Here is a 24,469-nt window from a genome sequence, read left to right as displayed (position 1 = left end):
CCCGCAGGCTCACAAGGCTTGCGGGCAGCAGCCTGCAGCCCCAGCGAGTGTCCGCAAGCCTTGCGCGCCCGGCGGGAGGTCCCGCCGAGCACGTGACGCTTGGGGTGGCAGCCTGTTGCCCGAAGCACAGGGAGCCCTCCGCAGGGTTCCCCGTGCTTTGGGCGAGTGTCTGCAAGCCTCGTGCGCCCGGCGGGAGGTCCCGCCGGGTACGCGAGGCTTGGGGCGGCAGCCTGCAACCCGAAGCACAGGGAGCCCTCCGGAGAGTGCCCCGTGCTTCGGGCAGGCATGTGCAAGGCTTGGGGCGGCAGCCGCGGCTGTGGGGGGGAAATAATTTTTTTTATTCATTCCCCCCCCCCAAAAAAAAACGAGGTGTGTCCTATGGGCCGGTGCGCCCTATAGGACGAAAAATACAGTACTTCTGAGAAACATGCAAAGGATTATACTACATGTTACTTAAGTTTATTCAGACTGTATACAATGTCTCCATGGTTGCCATGTATGGTTTTAATGAACATCTACATTTATACTTCTGAATTAGCAGCAACTAGATGAGTTCCTAGGGATTATATAAACGAGTATTATGTTTATGGTGTCAAAAATTACCCAAAGTCAAATGATTACTTATGGCTGATGTGCTAATAATTCCTTGCTGTTTTGTCACATGGGTACCATAAGTCATGTCCTTTTGACATCCCCAGTTGTGTTTTGGGGATCCATGAATAGTTGTGCAAACTTATAGCCACTGTGAAAGGATTTGATTAAATCTGAAAAGGCTGAAGGCTGAGATGCCAATTGCTTTTTGAGAGTTCAGTCTTGCAAGATTTCTCCAGCCTGTTGAATGCTATGCTATAATTCCTCCAAGTGGTATTGTATATTTAGGGCTGCTCTGAGAAGTTTCTCCAGAAGTTTTCCTTCCTATGCTTCTGTGGCTCTTCCAAAGTAGGGAGGTACACTGTCTGTAGATACAGGTGCTTAATATACATTTCCTTATATTATTGTTAAATTGATTTATTATGGTCACAGGCCAGAAATAATACATCTCCTTTTAGAGAACATGCAGAGCTGTTGTTCTCAGGGTTTCTCAGGGTCTACAGATCTCCAGGTCTTTTGCTTTGGACCCCAGATCTTCTGCCCCTTTTCCCCACTTTAAAACACATTTCCCCCCTTACAGAGCAGCTCAGTGCACTGCAAAGCACACTGATAGTGAGAGCTCAGTTATCCACCATCTCATTTTGCCCAGAGGCAGTATGGGATTACCCTAAGCCTGCTGATCGCCCCTTCATGTATATGGTTCACATCGTTTGGCTATATAAATGAAGCAAAGTTGTCATTTTCTTTATTGAAACAAAGGCATTTTTCCAAATGCAGAGTTAACTTAGAGACAGGCAGTGAAGTATCTTTCACTGACAGTACTAACACTATGATCATTATTCATTGGGAAAATGCACTCATGCATAATACCCCAAATTGCTATCACATAGAAAAAAGTATCTCACATTGTACACCATACTCTGCCTATGATATACTGAAGAATGCTTTTTTTCCCCACTTCTCCATACATACTGATATTGAAGCTGATACTGAAGTAAAACATATTTTACAGGTAGTTGTAAATAAATATTCACATATACTTGTACATTGATAAACAATGTAGTTTTCATAGAGGGGGAGAATACAAGTGTTGAATGAAGTTTTGAGTAAGCAACTCAGTAGGGAAAATATACTCAATTGTTTGTGCAGAAATTCCCAGATTGTGAAAATGCACACATAAATGATGTATCACACATCAGAGAAAAACACTGAGTACACCCAGTACAGTCATCACACCTTGAAAATTGACATAAAATTTTAAGCCAATATGAATATAGCACTCCTAAAAGCCTAATCGAGTCGATCGCACCACAGCCAGGTACATCTGTTCTCAGCACTAACCGTTATCATTAACATAAAACACTTAAAATCACTAAGCTTCAAGTCTGGGGACAGATTTTTCCAAGAAGAATCTGCTAAATAGATTTTAGCAGTGCAGCAAGTGGGGACCTTGGCTACATTAGACTTATACGTTTTTGCATCTCAAAGGCCTGTGAACTGTTTTCAGAGGAACAGTCTGAATGAAGAATAACGCTCACACTGTATAGCAATTTCTTTATCACTGTTTAAATGTGGAGGTAAAAGCCTTGAAGCTGTATGAATAGAACTTAAACGTATCAAACTGGAAAGAAATGGTTTTGGAAGGATATATTTTTAAAAAATGCATTTCAATAAAAGTCACCAAGGTGTAAAACTGAACACCAAATACAGGACTTAGTAAGAGTGCACTTTAGCGTATTTGGGTTGTGGGTGGCTGGAAGTCATACCCGTTATTTTCCCGGCCCAAAAGGAGCGTTTGAGAAATCGCTAGCCTCTTTCTGTTGACGTCAGGTGTTGTGTGCTGGATATATGGCACTAGGGCTGCACATCTCTAGCGCCACTGAATTCAATAGGGCATATTCCCTGGGAGATGCATGTGGGTTGGATGTTTTACTCTTTGAAAAAGAGGTCAAACGGAGGATTTGTTCTATTACCTCCTTGGTTCATTTATGTTTGTTTGCATTTCTAGTGTGATTTTACCTTTCTTGTGGGGATGGAGGAGAGTGAGACATCTGGACTACATAATTCTGATGGGAATGCACTAACCAAAATATTTTTATCTTCTATATGTATAACTTTTAATAAAAGGAGAACCCTATTTTGCATAATAAGAGTCATTGATTCATAACTGATTGAGAGTGAATATTGCAAGCTTTGTCTGGAGTCATGAAGGTAAAATAAAAATGACAAAGAGTGCTGGAGCACTTAGCTGTTTTGTTTGCTTTTTGGCATGAGCTTTTGTATATACAACAGCTGATTTCAGATTCAAGATGGATGATTAACCTACCATTGATGATCTCTAAAAAAAACCCGTTCAGAAGCTATGGGGAACTGAGGCTGCTCCAGCTTCTTTCATATCTGCCTTTTATAGGCAGCACTGTAGGTCCACTTTCTAACAAGTGGGTCTCATTCAGGGGAGCACACCTCTGAGTGAAAGTTTTTAGGCTCCAGGGCAAAGTTAGAAGGGGTAAAATCCAAGCAATGAGAGCAGGCAACACAGTCCAAAAGTTTAGAAGCAAAAGGCAGCAGAGAGAAGAGACAATAATCAGAAAGAAAAGAGGGATCAAGAAGGTTTTTTTATGAATAGGAGAAACTGTAGCATGTGTATGCACTAGTGGAAATGAGCCAGACAAAAGAGACATGTTAAAAGTGGAGAGATAATGACAGGAGCAATGGTAGTTAGGTGAGAAGCTGGAACCAAATCAAGGGGACAAGTAGAAGGATTGGGAGAGGACAACAAATGGGACACCACCTAGAGGGGCTGAAGAAGAAGTCAAAGAATGAGTGGTAGCATGTAAAGCCAGTAGAGGAGCAACAGCTGCTGCAAAACCAGAACAAATAATATGAATCTTATATGAAAAAATGTGGCAAAATCCTGAGTTAAGAAGGAAGAAACAGTGGAGCAGACTTCAAGAGTGAGTTAAAAGTAGGAAAAACAAAACAACAACAATGAGGATTCCCAGTAGTTAAAGAAGAATAGTACTGCTTCTTGACAAAAGAAAGAGAGGATAAAAAAGAAGAAAGAACAAATTTATAATTAACATAAATCAATCCATTTCTTAGTCTGCTTCCAAAGATATTCAGCCAGCCTAGCACAGGATTGGAGATATCAAATGCAAAGAGTAAACCACAGCTCAGGGCAAGAGCAGAACTCAGTTGAAGTGGGACATGAGCTACACCAAAAGGGTAGCAAAATTAATCTGAGATTTCATATCAAAAGAAGTGATAGATGAGAGAAAATGAGAACCAGAAGAATCAAACAGATTATCCAGATGAATATTGCGGTGCCCAAGTACCAAAGTATTATCTGGAGGAAGAAAAACAACAACAGTGAGCCAGGAACCAAAACCTGATATAAAGGATAAAAGAGGGTCAGGTGGCCAATAAACAACTGCAACCCACAAATGCAGTAGGGAGTAAGATGAAGAGTGTGGTGGGAAGAGGCTGAAACTGATGAAGTAGACAAAAGAAGCCCCACCACCACCACCCAGCCCTCCAGTTGACTAGTATGAGAAAATGATCAACTTCCTGCCTGCTCCATTTATCCTCTTACACTTTCCAAGATGTTGGAGTCAAATGGTCCAACTTAATGAATAATATGTTTCTCTTATATTGTAATGTTTTGGTGTCACATGAAGCTTGGCATCTTTTTAACTTGCCTTACTACTGTGCCAGGCATAAATTTAGTAGGTGAAGTAGTTCCTGGCATGAAGAGAAAAGTGATGAGGAAAAAATGTGGCAGCTTAATTTCTTCTTCGTCTTTCTCTCTCATCTTCTTCTACATACTAGGATGCTGTTATAAAGGCCGAGGATCAGGAAAGATATTTAAAAAACTGGCAACCCTAATTAACCATCAGTATAATGCTAATATAAAAGCCTTGCATGAGAGAGAGAGAGAGAGAGAGAGAGAGAGAGAGAGAGAGAGAGAGAGAGAGAGAGAGAGATCATCTATTAGGACTTTGTGGCAGGACAAAGCCAATCTCATAGCTGATACAATTGCAGCAGGCTACTACATCCCTAATCCAGGATAAAAGGAATAAACTTTTTGCAAGAAAAAAAGCTAATAAAGTTGCCAGGAACAGATATTTTGTAATCTGTGCTAAATATCTGCTGGAAAAACATGAGCAGCAACGAAGCTGAGAAGACACTAAAAGAAATTCAGGGCAAAGTGCCAGACGCCCAGACGGAAGCAGAATGTGGACCAAAAAGATTGCGACAATCGGGTAATTATGGTTTATGAATTTCAGCTTTAATCTGTAGTTCAGTGAATCCTGATTAAATATCTGTTAAACACAATTAAAGTTTGTTTTTGTATTTCACCGTCTTGATCAGAATAATTAGAGACTGCGTGTTTCATGTCAAAAGTAGCAAGAGGAATTTAGTGAATGAACATCGTTTTTAAAAGCCATTTGTAGCACCAGCTGTTGGCATTATTTTATATTTTAGTGTTATCAGCATAAAGATGGGCCTTCTTGGCACTGAATGTTTTCCAGCAGGACAAGAATGTTTCCGCCTATAATGGAATGGCAGGGGAAAGTGGGGGGAAAGAGCTGGTCATAAGACACCACTTGAAAAATGTCAGATAAGCTGCTAGTTCTCAATAGTTGCAACACATGCAAATAGTTGGAAAGGGGGGGAAATGAGGCAAGTAGATTACCTGGCAAGTTCTTTTCTGTCAAAGTTGAACTGGGAAATGGAAAGGAACAATGTAGAGGATGTACCTCAAGAGATACATACAGTAATTGTAGGGCAGCTTTCACCAACCCGGTGCTCTCCAGATGTTTTAGACTACAGCTCTCAGCAGCTGAATTGACTGGGGCAGATGGGAGTTATAGTCCAAATAATAATAATAATAATAATAATAATAATAATAATAATAATAATAACAATTTTTTATTTATATTTCCCCAGCCACTCTGGGTGGCTTCCAACAAAATATTAAAATATAATAGTCCTTCAGATATTAAAAGTTTCCCTAAACAGGGCTGCCTTCAGATGTATCCTAAATGTCTGGTAGTTGTTTTTTCCTTTGACATCTGGTGGGAGGGTGTTCCACAAGGTGAGTGCCACTACCAAGAAGGCCCTCTGCCTGGTTCCCTGTAACTTCACTTCTCGCAGTGAGGGAACCGCCAGAAGGCCCTTGGCACTGGACCTCAGTGTCCGGGCAGAATGATGGGGGTGGAGACGCTCCTTCAGGCATACTGGGCCGAAGCCGTTTAGGGCTTTAAAGGTCAGCCCAACACTTTGAAATGTGCTCAAAAACATACTGGGAGCCAATGTAGGTCTTTCAAGACCACTGTTAAGTGGTCTCGGCGACCGCTCCCAGTCACCAGTCTAGCTGCCGCATTCTGGATTAGTTGTAGTTTCCAGGTCACCTTCAAAGGTAGCCCCACATAGAGCACATTGCAGTAGTCCAAGCGGGAGATTACTAGAGCATGCACCACTCTGTTGAGACAGTCCACGAGCAAGTAGGGTCTCAGCCTGCGTACCAGATGGAGCTGGTAAACAGCTGCCCTGGACACAGAATTGACCTGTGCCTCCATGGACAGCCAAGAGTCCAAAATGACTCCCAGGATTCGCACCTGGTCCTTCAGGGGCACAGGACCTTCACCGCCTTCACTGGTTCTGATTTGAAAGAGAGGTAGAGCTGGGTATCATCTGCATACTGATGAACACCCAGTCCAAACCGCCTGATGATTTCTCCCAGTGGCTTCATGTAGATGTTGAAAAGCATGGAGGAGAGGACAGAACCCTGAGGCACCCCACAGGTGAGAGCCCAGGGGTTTGAACACTCATCCCCCAACATCACTTTCTGAACACAACCCAGGAGGAAGGAGCGGAACCACTGTAGGACAGTGCCCCCAGCTCCCAGCCCCTCAAGATGGTCCAGAAGGATGTTAAGGTCGGTGGTATCAAAAGCCGCTGAGAGATCCAGCAGAACTAGGAAACATCTCTCACCTTTGTCTCTAGCCCACCAGAGATCGACCAGCGCAACCAAGACCAAAATATCTTGAGGGTACCAAGCTGATGACGGCTGTTGTAGGGAGCCATCTGTTTGCTACATCTGGAGGGCACCAGGTTGAGGACCACTGCTTTTGGGAGCCATTTGTTCACCTTATGATCCTGGTTAAGCAACTTTTTTGCAGTCTTCACAATCACAGCAACGCTTCTACTATCTCCTAACGAAGGCCTGAGATTCTGATGTACATATCTTAAATATATCAAGTTTCTCTGTGGCCAGTTCAAAGGCTATGAAGCCTACCCAGCAATTGATACAGTAACAGACTGGCCTCTTTCTTTCTCACCTGGACTTGGATCATCATTGCAAGAGATGACATGATGGTGCCTTGAATTCTGTTTTTAGGAGTCATTTTTATGAGTCATTTGCTACAGAAGATAAACCTGATTGCATTTATGTTTGACTCAAACCACTACACTAGGTTCAGATTGTCATATGCACTAATGCTAGGCAGACTTCATTTAATTAATTGTATTTCTTGTTATGCTGTCTTTCCTCCAAGAAGCTACGGGTGATCTTACACTTTACCCTCATAACAGTCTTTCAGTGTAGGTTAAGCTGAGAGTTAATGATTTGCCCAGTCTCCCACTGAGATTTATGGTGAAGTCCCAATTTCTAAAGCAAAAGGAGTGAAAGGGTAAGTGGTTCTGAACCATCTCCTTGCAGCCTCTCCTCTCAACTCTAGTCCCTAACCCAGGCTCTGAACTGCCTGCAGGGTGGGGGATAAACTCTGGTGTGAGGGGAACTGCAGGAAGTGCCCCTCAGCTTCAGTGCCCCTCTCTTACCTTGCACTTTTGTTATTAAAGCAAGCCCTATCACCTAGTTTATACTGTATATTGCATTCAAAAATCTGGGTCAATCACCATACATCTAGTAGCTGTCTGAGTAGGGATTTGAATCTGGGTCTCCCTAGACTAAACCTAACTCTGCATATGTTACACTAAACCAGTGACCTACCCATTATTAAATGACTGAACCATTGTAATTTGCAGTTTCCAATGGAAAGAACATTGGCTTTTTAACTGTGTTTTGGGGACTCAGGAGGTCTTCAGTGAAAAGATCATTAATTGTATACAGTACAAGTTTCCAAGCAAGACAATTTACCCAAGAATATCATTCCTTTTTGTGATGCACAGTGGCGGATGCTTTCTGGTCTATTCATGGGGAGCCATGATGAGGTACCGCAGGACTCACCAGAGTTCCGTATTAACCAAGTATACTCTTTAGAACACCATTTTGAATCCTTTGCAACATGCAGTAGTTTGGAAACTTGCGAAATAGATGAGGCTGCATGAATACTGTCCACACTCATTAAGGAGAAGCAAGCCCCATTAAACACAATAGGCCTTAATTCTGAGTAAACATCCATATATATATATATATATATATATATATATATATATATATATTACTTAAAAGCAATATACTTTCAGTAACATAAGTATTTTAACCCTTCTGTGTTCCCTTACAAAGGGACGCAAAAAGAAAATCCAGTCTGCAAGTGACTGCAGATTTCCAAATTGGCCTTTTGGGAGAGCCACAGTGATTCTAATTCCAAAATGGAATCAAGGTTAATGGAGAAAGTGTTGAATGCAACTTTAAAATCAAAGCTATGTTTAAAGATATCATCAAAGGCTTATAAAACATGGCTGCCTTTTTATAAACTCCAAGCCCTGCAGATATGGTGCCCCTAACAGAGCAGGGAGAGAAAAGATCAAAGCAGAAACTATCATTTAAGTCTGTTTAGGCGAGAAATTATATCTAGAATCAGTCTGTGAAGACATATGTTGATGTTGAGACTTTCACAGCACTAACATTATTTACTAAAATGTGTAGGCTCTGATATGGTACAAACAATTCTATCTCACTAGGGGAAAAGGAAGAGGGCATTCACTTCAGAAAATGAAAATGAAGGGCAGCGTTGACTGGCTACTAGCAGAATGAGATTAACACATCCACATAGAAGTATTGTTCTTGTTACTGAAATAACAGTCACTGGTTTCTGTGAATGTGTGCTCTAAAACAGGATTTTTGGAATTCTTTGCTCTAATATCACCAACTGACACAGTGGATATTCTTTACTTGAGTTTGCTAGAATGTGCCTTCAAAATACACCAAGATCTTGTCCTGTCTTCTCACAGTGGTGTTTTTTGGGTTTTTTTTAACGGAAAGCAAAAGTTAGAATTCATTGCTGTCATTCATAAGACTTTTTAGGGATCCCTGAAGTAGTGGGTTGTGGTGGGGGGGCAGTTTGGGGCACAACTTTATTGAATAGCAGAGCTATAAACATAAACATCCAGCTGCTGGCTCAGGGACTTATTCCATGAGTATTAATATATGATAAGGTCTCTCACACAAGTTCAACCCTCAGTGACTGCAGTGTTAAGTGATGATACCCATCACAGTTCAAAAGGTGCAACAGGCAGACCTTTCAACTTAAAAAACAAGAGTTTGCATTATGATGGTTCTGCTCCTACTAGGAAGACTGCCTCCAGAAGGTGGTTGTTGAGGAGCATTATTCAGCTTTGTGGGTTCTCCAGAATGGGGTTCTACATGGGTTGGTTATGTCCCCCATGCTGTTTAACATCTGCGGAAGTCACTGAGTGGGGTCATAGTGTTTTGGAATGTGTTGTCATCAGTATACTGACAACACACAGCTCTAGTTGTCCTTTTCATTTTCTGCAGGTGAGGGAGTGAATCAGTGCTTGGTTGTGATAATGGACTGGATGAGGGCTGATAAACAGAAGCTTATTCCAGACAGGACTGAGATGCTGTTGGTGGGTGGTTCTTCTGACCAGCTGAGTGGTGTAATCACACCCCCTCTGAAGGAGAGGGTTCATGGTTTGGGTGTTTTCTTTGATCCTTTGCTGTTGAGGTACAAGTGGCTTCAGCGGTGTGATGTGCCTTTCATCAGTTTAACTACAAGATAACTCGAATACAGTAATCTGTGCTCTGGTAACCTCAAGGCTGAAAATTAACGTTGCATAAAAGTCCAGAACACCACATTCGCTGTGCGTTTCAAAGTAAGTTTCTCTAGAGCATCAGTCTTGTGCGGTGTCATGTTTACTGTACAAACAAATCAGCTACACTTAGTACTTTGGCCAGCCAGCAGTCAATATGGCTTGGCTTGATAAACTAGCACACAAAAGTAGATGTTGTCCCATGTTACCAAGCCAATTAGAGTCCAAGCCACCAATTACACACTATGCTGTAACAGGCATAAACTGGTAGCAAAGGAACAAATGCTGCCAGAATCTTCACATCCTTGACAGATTGTTCAAATGTTACATAGAAATGAGGAATGTAACAGCACAAGTAAGAAATGTGAGGCTTTAGTGAGTGCCATCCAGAGTACCGGAAGATTGCTATGATAAAACAAGTTGTGTATCATTTATTTTAGTGTCATTTATAGGCAGGGATGAGAATTAAATTTCAAGAGCCATTTTTTTAAAAAAAGCTTTCTCTATGTCTCTGTATCCCCCGAAAGAACCGTAGCTGGAGTCAGTCTGAGCCTCAACCTCCCAGGCCAGGTGGGAAAAGGCCTGCAAGGTAGGGAGCAGGTATTCCAGAACTCACAGCTGAGATGATGATATTTCTCCAGCCCTCTAATAAAACACAAATACACAACCCTGTGTGTTGGGTCTGCAGCAGAGCAAATTAGAACCAATATTATTTAGCATATTTTTTACATTTAAGAGTGTAGCTCTTAAGGCTTTACTGAAATATATAGATGCAATGGAACAATCTCTGAATATTTCTTCTGAATGGCTGGCTCTAGAACAAGACAATTTTTATTTGGCATTTTCTCACTTGGTCACTTTCCTGTAGTCTATATAGGGCACATCAGTATTGCAAATTTTATTTATTCTTTCCAGAATGTACTTTAAATTCATTAGCTATCTTTATAATAGTTATAGATGAAGCAGCACTTTCATTCTGAGTCCTCTGTCTACAGTGGTTTGTAACTTCTGAAACAATGACCTTTTTGGCTGAAAATTCTCATTTGTGTTTTAAGCTCAAAGTGAGTATTGTTTTGGAAAGTCTGAAAAAAGAAATCCATTAATCCATTTATGAGGACTAGACATTACAATAAGTTGTACGTGCAGTTATATTTGATGACCTACATAGTCCAATAAAAGCACATTATTATTTTTCCCTGGTTTTAAAAGAAATATCAAGGACATTTTTCTATTTACATTTTCAAATTTCCTCAGCCTTCACTTCTTGCAAAACCTGAGGGAGTGTACTGATGCAGAACCTGGTTGCTTTCAGTATGACTTAAAAAAATCTGATGTAGTAACACTTAAGAAATACCTCACAAGCGGCAATATGATGTAACTATTAAAAGAATACTCTTGTCTAAAATGGTGGCTGTGTGTTAAAATCCAATGATAATTGTGAAATGTTGAAGATGCAATCTTCAATACTAAGTTTTTCAACATGTTGCATATCATTGAGAAATAGGTTCCATTTGACAAATCTCAGCCAATTGCTCCTATTGTAGAGCCCCATGTGTTCTGATTCATACATGGAAGTCCTGAATGAGTGACCTAATGAATGCATGCATTTATCTGTAAGCCGCCTTGAGTCCCTGTCAGGTGCATGTGCCAGGATTTTCTTCATGATTTACATTGCAATTCTGTACATGCCTACTCAGAAGCAGGAGTGACTGGCATGGTGAAGCAATGAATGCTATGCTACCACCCTCCCAACTTCAGTGTCACTGTCGCTTACAAGACCAGGGAGGGGCAGGCTGACATTGAGGTCGAGTCTGTGTGGCGAGTCAGCACCCACCATGGCTCACACTCCAGTAAGCAGCAGGAACACCACTGTCAGAAGGGTGGCATTCCCTTCACCCCTGCTCAGAGGTGAATCCCATTGAGTTCAATATGACTTACTGTTAGGTACATAAGTATAGGACTGCACTTTAAAGGTGACTGAAAGGAAGACCCAACTTTAGTTACTGGCATCTTCAGGTCGGGCTGGAAAAGACTCCCATATAAAACTGACAGAGCCACTGTCATTCAGTGTAGACAATGTTAAGCTAGATGGGCCAATGGCTTATTCACTATACGGTAGCTTCCTTTGTCTCAGGGAAGTATTGAAGCAGATTGTTATGATTTAAACATTTTTAATATGTGAATAAAATCTATGCTCTGTTCTGTATTTCTGTTTACATAAGCATGATAAATTTCTCTTCCATCCACAACCCACACACTTGATTGGTTCTTTTGTTTGCAGTAAACACACTGAATTCAGTATAGATTCTTTTCATCAGTGCGAACGAAGCCAGTGTGGAATCTATTGTGTAAACTTTGACCCCAAATTTCTATGACTTCTGCACAACTGGAGGGGGAGAGATAACATTGCATTGACCTAGCTTTTTACGTTTAATTATACATATTGGGCTAAAAGCTCTAAAAGTTGTTAATGTTTTAAGTCTTAGCTACTTTTGCAATTGAAAGATCTCTCCACCCCCAATGATTATTTTCTGTTGTAATCAAAAGGACATTAACATGGACAGGAAATTAATCTAGCACTCTAGAGATTAATATTAATCTGGTAATGTACTGTCCTCATGATTTCGGGAATCTGTTCTCTTATGGTGCATTATGGCAGTGTATTTATAAACTATCTAGGTAAAGGTTCCTTATATTTAAAATATGTTCTTATACCTCATTTCATTTCATTTTAGCTTTCTAGAAGAAAGAAAGGTGTTTGCTTTCTTTCAAATGATGTTGCATGTACAGTTAATTCTGTGTTCAGTTTAACATATTGGAAAGGGTTACAATTTGTAGAAAATAACTTTATGTTATATTTTTATGTTATATAACGTGCCTCTTTCTGCTGCTCTGAATTCTAGTTCTTCCAAATCTATGTGTAAACTAGGTTTCATGAAGTTGTGTGGCTGCAGCTTACGGTATACTGCATAGCAGTTGTGGCCAGTAGTGTTTCTCTGCATGTATACTTTGGTATGGAATCTTGCTATTTTGGTCTTGGAGGATAGGACATACAGCAAAAATGAAGGCTTGCCGTGTCCTTTGTGGGTGGTGCCATTTGCTGCCTGGTGCAGTATGCAGCAGGCCGGGAACCTGGAAATAAAGGAGGAGGGTCACTATGTGTGGCCAGAAGGCGAAGCGAGCTCCCCGCTTCCAACCGCACGTTTCCTGGAACAAAATTGGCTGCTAATCCAGCCAATCAGGAGAGCGCCAGGGGGTTGGTCAGGGGTGGAGGCTTGGTGGCAGCCAAGACCACCTTCCCGCTTTTAAGTGGAACGGCACTCTGCCTCTTGCCTGTGTGGAGCAGATCAACGTTGGATCACCACCCGCACACACACACATTGTTATCTTTCAGCCCACAGGTGATAGGGCTCAACAGTGTGAGGACATTGCTATGGAATTCTTGGCCATCATATTTTGGGGCCAGGGAGGATTTTTTCCTGCAGTCTAATTGGCCTGTTTGCAGGATTTCACCTGCCTCTTAGCAGACATCACAACTTTGGGAGATAAAGCATTGGGTGGTATTCTTTAACATCAGGTTAGCCCGTTAAAAAGGTCCAGGAAGGAGAATTGCTGTCCAGGAGCCCACATGGGGGCCAATGAGCCATAGCATATCTTCCAAGAGGCAGTGCTGGCAGGAATGACACACTTGAGCCATGTCAAGGGGCAGCCTTCATGCCAGGGCCAACCCATCCCAAGCAGGCTGCACACCTTATGTGCCTGGGGCAAGCAATATGTGATGCCATCTTACTGTGGGTGTGATGTCAAGTCAAAATTTCATGGGGTTCTGTAGCTGCACCTTATGGGGGGTGGGGACACCAAGGCAGGACTTATGGAATATTGTAGCATTTAGTTTGGGCTTTTTGAAATTCCTTGCTGTTTTTATGTTCAGCAGTTTTACATGCAGTAGTCATGAGTACTTTGGGGTTATACAGTTCTAAAACAACATCACAGACACCTTGAATTTAGACATTATGTTTTGGTTTACAAAGACTCAGGTGTTGGCTTGAATGAAAAAGCAGGGTCTGCATTTTTTAAAAAGTATAGTGTTTTGGTATCCGGACTGCTGTGTAATGAAGCGACCAACAGGAAAGGAAAGTGTAAAATTCAAACTCAGGAACATGCATGGAAGCTACTGATTATCTTTTATGTCTGAATGGGAAATATGCTATTGGTGCTCAAAGAGATTAGTGTGAATATAGTGTTTAAGAATAAAATGAGGCGGGGTTGGAGAGCTTCTGTAAAAATGCTTCTTTAAAAAAAATCCAGAGAGGCAATTTTCATCATGCCTTCATTGTCCCCAGAAGCATCTGCTTGGCCACTGTTGGAAAACGGATGCTGGACTGGGTAGACTGGTCTGATCCAGCAAATCAGTTCTTACGCTGCTGAAATATAACAGCCAGATATTTGCCGTAATTTAATGTAACTTTCAACAAAAATATGGAAATCAGCTAGCACAGAATCCAGCTAGGTTTGCTATGTCCTCCATCTTTAGACATGTGCTAAATGTAGACCTTTTGACTTCAACATCAAGTGGGCTTTTTCTCTTTTTCTCCCCATCTCCTTTTGCTTGGCATTCAGTCTCATAAAGAGTTCAAAAGCTTGCCCAATATTCTGAGACATTTGGGTTGGTTCTAATAAAAGTGTTACCTTAATGTTGAGCTTGCAAGAGGTAGCACTGCAGGAATCTGTTCTTTCGCTCCTTAACAAAGCGCTTCAGAATGATATGTGTGAACTAGGCTACTGCTTTGCTCTGCAACCCACAACTAGAAACAACATAATTGTTCATGAGTGAGCACCCATCCTGCCATGAAAAGCAGTTCACTGGAAACGTATGAGCAGACCAGCTGGCTGGGACATCTCCAACCTCCTGTTTGAAATGGAGCTTTTCCTAGTTGCGAGCCTGCTGCAGCTCTTCACAAAGTAAAGATTGTCTGGCAAGGAGTGACAGCATTTTAAATAAGAGCCTTTTGCTCTTCCTGCAGACAGGTCTGTGAATAAGAAAGCATCCCAACTTGGGGTGATTATTACTCATGAGTAATCCCAAAGAGAAAAGGCTTAACTTGAAGCCTTACCCAGATATGATTGATGGGAAGGATTGCAGGATACAATTTCAAATGTCAGGCTGAAACCCTTCCCATTTGTAAATCAATTAATGAGGCTTGGCTTGTATTGATAATAATGACTTGTAATACATTTTCCCTTTGTATTTGTTCTCATGGCCTTACCTAACACTGAAGGTGAAACAACATATCTGTAGCTCTCTGAGGCATTTTTATTCTCTTACTTGACTTGAGATACATCACGGTCACTCACTTCCTTCTGTTTCTCGCTGTTGCTCCCCACCTCAACTAGATTGACCGAGCATAAATATTTTCCACTTCGCTTTACTTACTTATTTACTATTTTAAAAAGCATAATAGAGCACCGTCTCTGAGCAGGAAGCCTGAAAAAAATATTAAGAGGTACAGGTGTTTTAATGACCTTGCATGGAGAGTCTAGATGTGGAAACAAAAAAGGGGATTATGGTCTGAATGATTGGGCAGACTGTGTATCAGGAGTGTGAAGGAAACAGAGCATTGTTTGGGCATCAGTTTCTTGAGCCAAGCCTTTGTTGCAGGTTTCATAATAAGGTAGCTTCTCATAATTAAATCTGGAGAAAGTAACAAATGTGAATAGAATGTGTTTAAGAGATAGCTTTATTGGAGCCTCCCCCCACCTCCATTTTAGACATTTGTAGCCTTCAGTAAGATTGTAGATAGATACTGAAGAAAACAGCCCAACCCTTTTCTTATCATGTACTGGAGATGACAGACTGCAGAAACCCAATGGCATTTTATAAAGCATCGCAACAAGAACTGGGACTTGCCAGGTTCCATTTATCTAGCCAAGAATATAATTCTGTGATCTATCCCAAGGAGATTTTCAACAGAGTCTTACACTTACTGTCTGAATTAATGATACTGCTTTTTTTCCTTAGCCGTGACAAAAGCCACTCTGCACTTTTATACATTATGTTAAAGTTTTTTTGTTGTGAACATACTCTATAAAAGCCCTTTCTGCTTCATCATTTTGACAAGCCAATTCCACTAAATCTTCCATGATCATCATGTTCTCTTTTTAACTTTTTCAATTCCAGAAAACAGCAAACATTTCTGAGTTACAAAGCACCAAACAGCTACAGACTCACTTGCTATAAGGTAAGTCATCTGTGTAGAAGTCTGTAACAAAAAAATGTAAAACCAAGTGCATTTCCAGTTATCAGCTGTACACTTAGCTTTGACAATTATGAAGAATCCATGTCTATTCAATGGGACTTGTCTCCTTGGTCTGGTAGGCACACTTTGAAAATAACATATTATGGAACTGCTAACCTTGATAACTTTGGATCCTTCAAATTGTTTCCCCTGTTGAATTTACCTCTTCGAAGAGTTGTAGACTCAAAATGCCTGTGTCATAAATTACTTTTCAGTTGTTTGGTTTTCTTACTGTTTTCTTGGTCTTTGACTTATAAATTACAAGGCCAAAAGTGGCATCTCACAAAATACATTTTTTAGGATGATCAACCTTAACTCTTCCTATAGCAAAAAGAACTTTTTCTGAGTTGATAGCAACATTAATAAGATTTCAGCCTTCCTTGAATGTTTCCAAGTGAAATGTCAGCTGACAGATAACTGCAGCTCACATAGCATGCATTATTGTTTACAAGAATTTGGAACCTTTGTATTTTCCGCTAACATGTTTTTCCATAATGCAGTTAAGTCCCCTTGTTTTAACAAGCCAGGATGTCACATATGACCACAGCAGTGTTTGATTTTTATGTAGTAACCAATCAGTTATCAGATGCCAATTTAGGGGAGCTCGATTGGTTTGCCTTCACTGGGTGCCGAGCCAAGAGGGGGCCACAGGGACCACAGCAACAATGACAAACAATAGAAGTCGAGAGGTGGTAAGGTGCCAAATTTTGGCATTGCACAGGGCACTGCTGAAATTTTAAAGCCCAAAGTCTGCCACTGCAGTTATCTTCAAACGGGGGACATGATAGACAAGGCAGTCGATGCACAAGACTTATGGGCTCTCAGCGTAGTGCAACCACTGGTGCCATCACTGGTCCAGTCTGTCCCCTGCACCAGGTCCTATTGCTGTCAGCCTTACTGCTCTTGCTGCCATCAGAGCCCTTACATGGCACAGCTGATTGCTGCCACTACCACATTAATCACTTGCTTTACCCCATATCCTATCAGACATGCTTTACCTGGCAGGTGTGAGCAATGGTGCTTAAGGGATCTGAGGCAGTTTTTAAGTAGCCAAAATGGCTGGAGATCAACAGGCTTGGAAGAAACACATGATTTCCAGAAGTAAATTTTTTAAAAAAACCAACCTGGAGGGCAGTGGGAAATGGGTGAGCATCATGGAGGACAGAGCATGCTCAGTGGCTTTGGAATCCTGGGTGACTGTTTTGATGGCTGAGATAGAAAACCAGGAAGGAGGGGAAATACAAGAGGGCAGGATGCAACATAGCAACATTTTCTTTTCTTTTTTTAAATAAACTTTATTGAGCACAACTTTTCCTAAAAAAACAACATTCAAAGAAGAAATAATCCGCAAAATAAATGTCAGATATTTTGATATTTTGGATCTATAAGTATGCATTTATTTTACATAGCAACATTTTCTTATGGACCTTACTTGTGTTTTGAATACTGGTTGCTGGGTAGCAACAATGGGACAAGAATGTTGCCCTCGTGCCTTGCTTGTGGACTTTTCAAGATGCATCTGGTTGACCATGATGAGAAGGAGTGTGATAGCTGGATTACAGTATTTGATCTGATCAACAAGCTCTCTTTCTGTGTATAGAAAGTTGACCTAGAGAAGAGGTGTGCCCTTCAAATGAAGAGCAGATCTCTGATGTGTTTTAGAGATACGTTTTCCCAATTCTGCATCTCCACTCAGATGTGTGTCTAGGCAGTAACTTTCCCCCCATGACTTTCTTAATATTACAGTGTTTTATATTGCTGCCATACCGCATTCACAAGTGCTTCTACTTGTGAATAGACTTTTGTGATATCTGGGTCGGTTGCTTACCAGGCAGCATGGAATTCAAAGTAGTTACTTTCTAATGCAGAAAGCATAAGAAGAGATAGACAACTGGTTGCTGATGATACCAAAAAATGAGCATCACATATAGTAGGAATAATTTTAAATTACAGAATAGCAAATCACATTTGTGAGTAAGTGTTAAGAAAAAAATGGGGAAAGAGGTACACTAGACAATTCTGCAGTTGCAAACACAGGCATGCGCCATAGCCATGCTAATATTTTGGAGTATCGATCTATGCACATTTAGACATTTCCATACCCTGAATAAGTTTCCTTGGGGGGGGCAGGGAGGAAAGGGAAGGTTTTGTCCATATATACCAGAGATGAGAAGTCATTTGCAACACAAGGAGCACATTTCCCCATAGACAATTTTCTAGGTGTAAAGGAACAGACTTGACAAGACAACAATCTGGGATAAAATTAGCCACAACTTCAGGCTTTGAATATAATTCCATTCCAGCCTTCCACTGGAGGGCTGAAATTTTGAACAGGGTCATGCCAAGGATTCTGGCCACCCCTAAGGCACTAATCTATGTAGGTGGTCATCCCCGGGCCACTGCTAGAAGCTCTGTGGCCAGCTGCAGGGATGTACCGGTAACTCCTGGCTGCCCTGGGAATTGAGGGCAGTCTGCAAGGGCCTGCAACCACTGCCCACCGGGAGTCATTATCACGTTCCAGCCCAGCAAAAACACTTGGGTATGAAGCAAGGGGAAGGGTGTGGCTTGGGGCGAGTTCCAAGGGGTATGTAGAGAGGCTTAGAGTTGTGGCTCCAGGCAGGCTTGTGGGTTGCCTTCTGAGTCAGGACTGCTCTGTGATTAAGCCAGGTCTGTGCTTTCTTAACAGGGAACCATATGTTGTACCATATGTTGAATCTCTTCAAATGTAAATGGCAAATGATATAAGACAACCTGCAAAGTAATACTTCGGAGTTTTCTACCCATAAAAATGAAATACCTGCTTCTGTGAAAAAGGGCTCCAAATGTACAGTGCTGCTGTTTAGTTAGGCAGAAATATCTGCAGAAATAATTGAGGAGGTTTTATACATCCCTCCCCCAATGTGGGCATTTTTATCATTTGAAATACAGGATTTCTATTGAATTGATGAGCTTTGAAACAAATACCTTTGTTACCATATAGCTTATTTATAAAAATAAAAAGGAACCTGAATGAGGTGAAAAGTGAGTGAAGGCCATCTATACAGCATTAACTTTTCAGAAATAAAACAGCTTATTGATTTGGAGAACCAAAGATCTAGTTAGTTCACTGCTTCAGCTTCTGCTCAGTTTATTTCCCTTCTCTAAAACAGCAGAAGCACTGACTGCGCACTCAGGCCATTACTTTCACTGGGTTGTTAAGGTTTTCTTAGTGCTGACTTTCTGTTCTGTAGCACCACAGAAAATATCCTCCTAGCTTCTAATCACTGTAATAACTAACCTCGAGGAGTCATTAGTGTGGGTTCAAACAATATCCTATAATAAGTGTGCTCTGAGGAAATTGACATAGTTTATCTCCTCGATTCATATTCTTGTGAAAATAATGGGTTGTGAAATAACATTGGTGTTTTTCTTGTACCATACAAAATCTTGACAAGCTATGTTGATATTTTCCTCTCAGATATTGGGTAGAAACACTTTGTTAGACAATATTCCATCTACAAAATTCATACGTTCTAAGTTGGAGATGGGTTGTGTTGAGAAACGAACACAGGCATGCCAAAGCCTCTCCGATGCCAGTGAGTGCCTAGGTTCCTTACAAAAGCTACATAAATGATTCTATGACTAAATTCATTTTTTTTTATTATTTCCTTCACCAGTGAATAATGTGGCAGAATTCTACCAGTGGTAACCAAGTATCTTTTCTTTGGTTATTGTGTAAGCTTCCAGAGGAGTCACTGAGTGGAATCATCATTCTGCAGCAGGAAAGTTATTGCTTCCGGTATACAACCAATAGTAAACAAAGGCACTAGTTGTAGACATGCTTCTGTAAAAGTGATCATTCCAATTGTAATGCAATACCTGTGACAGGTAAACAGATTTTCTTCTTTCTTTGGCGATCACTTGTAGCCGAGTAAGATTGTCTTCCATGAACACAGTTTTAACAGTGAGTCCGTAAGTGACTGTGAAGGCCAACTCTGGATCCACACGTCCTTCCACGGTGGGGACATATGTTTCTGGGCAGGAGTTGATCACTGTGAGGGGTATAGGTGACAGGTAAACAGGTAATAGATGCTTCTGAGCAACATGTATGTATGGTGATTTTCTTTACGAACATCTTTTATACATTATACACATCACACATTTAAAGCACTTCAGACGCTTTAACAGGTATGACTTTTCCCAAAGAATCCTGGGAACTGTAGTTTGTTAAGGGTGCTAACCTCACAGATCTTTGATTTCCATCACCCTTAACAAACCACAGTTCCCAGGATACTCCATGACTTCTAGAGTGGTAGAAGATTGTGAATGTGAGAGAGCACCAGTTACCATGTTACTGCAGAAACAAAAAGTCAGACAAGATCCACTACAGGGCAGGCCCAGGAGGAGAAACTAGTGGAGCACCACTTGTCACCAACTACATCAGACATTACAAATTAGGTATTAAAAATGGTAACATTCAGAAAGCAGGAGGAGAACATTTCACTCTTCCATGACTTCCTGTAGAGTCCTAAGAGTCACTGTTATCCAACGAAGAGGGAGGCTTGAGCGGAAAAGCTCAGGCCTGGAATTCATTAGCATATTTGGTTCTGTGGAATCTCATTTTAAATCCTTGGGATGGCTAGCTTGCTTCAGAGATAAATTATCCCTCTTTTGGTGTTTGTTTACACTATTAGTCTTGCTTCCTATTCATCACCCTAGTGGCAGTTATTCAGGAGTGGATCCACCCATACTGACTTCATCCTCTAGTCATTCGATTGGATTTTGCATTCATTTATGCTCTGTGACATGCCCATTGCTGTCATTTTTACTGTTTGGTTCTTTGTAAAAATCATCATACATTTTTCTTTTTTTACTTCTGTCTCAGGGTATATAAACCTACACACTTAGAGTAGGGTACATCTGATAAAATGGGATGTATCCTATGAAAGATTATGCCACAATAATGTTTTTTAAGTCTTTAAGGTGGCACTATATGTGGTCATGGCTTTTGTCTTTTTCTGCAGCTGTCTAGTGTATTTCCCTTTTTGGAGTTTTGTCATTGTTGCATTGTTTTACTACTGCTAACCTCTCGCACTGGATTACATATAGAAGCTAATAACAGTGGTGAGTTACTTGTAGAATCAAGGGAATTGTTGCATATATTAGGACAAATTACAAAGGCATCACAGCATTCGCATGCACTCCACTGACCCTACATTTGCTCAACACTGTAGTCTTTCAAAATAAAGACAAATAAGAGCAAAATTATTTTAATAGTGATATTTGTTTTGTATCTTGTTTTCTACCCGAGAGGTATAAACAGGAACAGAATGAGGTAAAAGTTTTGAGTCCAGGAAATTTTAGATCAAAAATTTCTACTGAAAAGGTTGGACACTTTCTCATTGTGTGATATTAACTTAGTTCCATCTCACCTTCCTATAGCCATGCAATCAGTCCTCTGCCCCTCCACCCCAAAAAAGCATTCTTATAAGAAAATTATCAAAGTACACTGGTTTTACTGGTTCCCTCATGGGGAATCTTTACTTTCCCAAAGGAAAGTATAATTACCAATAAGAACCAATCAACTAATGACTTAATATATCTCCCAGGGTCATTTCCTCACATTAGTAACCTATTTATATGAATTACTGGACCTTTAATGTAATTACCTTATTATTAATAATAAATAACAAGCAACATTTCAATAATTGCTTTTATTAACTATCAGCAAATGTGCTCATTAGTACTTTGTGTGCCAACTTTTCAGTACTTAGTGCTCCTATTAGTCATATATTCAGCTTGCTTCAAACGAGCAGTCCTATTCTTACATTACACTTGGACTGGAGATATGGCTCCACTAGGCTGGTGGATCAGCTGCCAAACCCAATGTGTACTCATCCTAGAAAGGGAGGTATAGAACAACTAGAAAAGAGAAAAACAAGACAGAAATGAACACACCCACAGCAGCCCTAGAAACACAGCCACATTGTGGTTGCTGGTGCTGTTGTTAAAATTTCCATACAACCCTTCATCCCAAGATGACATGACGATTTGAGATATGTGTGTGTGTGTGTGTGTGTGTGTGTGTGTGTGTGTGTGTACACACAGAGAGAGCGCATAATAGCAATCAAAAACAAGGCCCCCACAGATCAAAATGGCCTTAGATTGTTTAATCAGTTAAAGGCCTGGCAGAAGAGGAATATTTTTTCCTCTTAAAGGTATGTAATGAAGGCGCGAGGCGAGCCTTCCTGGAGAGAGCATTCCATTAGCAGGGAGGCACCCCAGAAAAGACCCATTCTCGTGTTGCCACTCTCCAGACCTCTCAGAGAGGAAGCACACAAAGAAGGACCTCAGATGCTGATCACAGGGTCCGGGGTTGGTTAACATATTGTGGTTCTGAGCCATTTAATTGTTTCACTGAAATCCCTTTTTGTGTACCTATTTATATGGGCTGGCTTCTATTCTGTGGGGTATATTGTGCAATATTGTTCCTCATATAACGGGATTATTTGTTTTAATATATATCTTTGTTTGGAGTGTTAAACCCCTCATAAAATTGTAAATAAAACTGATTGATTTATTAATGGCTAACAATAGAAAAGAGGCATACCAGTTTCGATAGATAATAGCTCTTCCTTCCAAATTTCTTTACAAAGGGTTTTGGGTTTTTTTGCAGCTAGTGTCATTACAAATTATAATTAATACTATATCCTGTCACTGTTAAATCAAAATACTTTCACCAAATCAGGTAGCTGACTTATGAGTAAAGATAAACTTAACTCCTTGTGGTGCTTTCTTCAAACTTTCTTCATTCACAGTTATTTCAACCTTCTTGCCTGCACAAGCAGTGATATGATGCTTCTACAAGAGTACTCTCCAGCTCTTTCTTTGAAGATGCTTTTCTCAAAGGTGCTTTGCACAGAGCCTTTCTCTTGATTGAGGATTCTTTTTAGACAGCTGGAAATTCCTGATGGATGTTAATTGGAGTTCAGTTTGAAGATACAGAACTGCTTTTATTGCATCTGTCTTTCATTGATTTCTGTGAAAACCATAATTAGACTTTTTTGTGGGTGGAGATATCCATGGAATGTTTCAGTTCAGTGCCTTTATCCATTTAAAAGATGGACTTTATTTTCCTTTGTTTTTCTTAAAGCTGTATCAGTCAGTTTTATTGAGAATGTGGATTCTTTCACACTCTGCCTCTATATGTGGAATCATGTGTACATATGAATTATGTTCTGCTGACTCCTCATACAGTCACTTCAGATTCTTAATAAATATTTATCTTGTGCTTAGTAAGAAGATAACAAAACAGCTGAAATTCTTTTTTGTCATCTATTGTTAAGGAAGAAAACTTAAAGATGTTCAGATACAGGTATCAAGCACAAAAATAATTTCTTTAACTATTTGAATTCATAAACTTATTAAATCAATTTGATACAGCATTAAGTCTTAACCCAGAATAAATAGGGGAAGTCACATAACTTAGAAAGGATGCTTAGAATGGTAGAGTTGCAAAGGACCCCAAGGTTCCTCTAGTTCAGGCATGTCCAACAGGTTGATCGCGATCTACTGGTTGATCGCCAAGAAGTTTCTGGTCGATCACGGGTAGATAGTGGGTTCCTCAGTGATTGCCAGCCTAAAGAAGCCCTCCCCCTAAAAAAAGCTCAAACAACTCTTAGCTCCCCCCCCAAAAAACACACAGCTCAATAACCATGGGCAGTTGCACAGAGAGCTCCTTCCTTCTTGCTGACAGAGAGCTCACCAGTATGTGTGTGAGTTTATGTGTGTGCGTGGGATGGCTCCCCTTCCCTCGAGAACGTAACAGGGATGCTGCCCTGTGCCTATCAGAGACCGGATCCTAGCCTGCATCCTGCTTGGTCAAATGGAGATGCAGGCTGAGACTTGGGCGAATCCGAGGGCTGACCATGGGCTTCCCTGGATCCGGCCCTTGCCCATTTAAGCAGCCCACGCCTGGGACAATCCCTCTTCCTTCCCTTGCCAGTTTCCAGTGTGGATCTCTGTAGGTCTTCTGCATTGTGACTAGGAAGGTCTTAGACCTCGCCTGGGATCTCATCCTTCCTCGCCTGCCCACTTCTTGTATTCACGCTGCATCATGTCAACAAGAGAGGAACAGGCATCTGTCCCAGTTTCTGCATTTGCCGGTCTTCGTCGTTGCGAGGGAGCTTGGGAAACTGAGTTCCCTGGTATGGTGAGTAGTTCCTTTGCAAAGGCTGAGGATCCTGGGGAAAGTAATTTTTTCAGCCATTTGGCTTGACTGAGAGTCAGTGTGGTGTAGTGGTTAAGAGCAGTAGTCTCGTAATCTGTGGAACCAGGTTCGCGTCTCTGCTCCTCCACATGCAGCTGCTGGGTGACCTTGGGCCAGTCACACTTCTTTAAAGTCTCTCAGCCCCACTCACCTCACAGAATGTTTGTTGTGGGGGAGGAAGGGAAAGGAGAATGTTAGCTTTGAGACTCCTTCGGGTAGTGATAAAGCGGGATATTGAATCCAAACACCACTTCTTTCTGTGTTTGTGTGGGGAAAATTTTTTCTGTTGGCTAAAAAGCTGTTTTTTGAGGCTGAT

General features: G+C 41.0%; 1 protein-coding gene across 24 annotated transcripts in view; it reads left to right on the top strand.

The window, feature by feature from the left end:
* Nucleotides 1–24,469, top strand: part of ZBTB20 (zinc finger and BTB domain containing 20) — a 463,068-nt gene that overhangs the window by 305,300 nt on the left and 133,299 nt on the right. For 23 of the 24 annotated variants that reach the window (XR_014167759.1, XR_014167760.1, XM_081908427.1 and 20 more), the window contains one exon: nt 15,788–15,848. The exons of the other annotated variant lie outside the window; for it this stretch is intronic. The gene's annotated coding sequence lies outside the window, so the exon portion shown is untranslated. The remainder of the gene's footprint in view (nt 1–15,787; nt 15,849–24,469) is intronic. 24 annotated transcript variants of the gene reach the window in all.

Source organism: Podarcis melisellensis, assembly GCF_964234715.1.
Source record: "Podarcis melisellensis genome assembly, chromosome: 4".
NCBI classification, from domain to species: domain Eukaryota; kingdom Metazoa; phylum Chordata; class Lepidosauria; order Squamata; family Lacertidae; genus Podarcis; species Podarcis melisellensis.
Note: the sequence above shows the minus strand (reverse complement) of the source record. Positions and strands in the feature narration are given on the sequence as shown.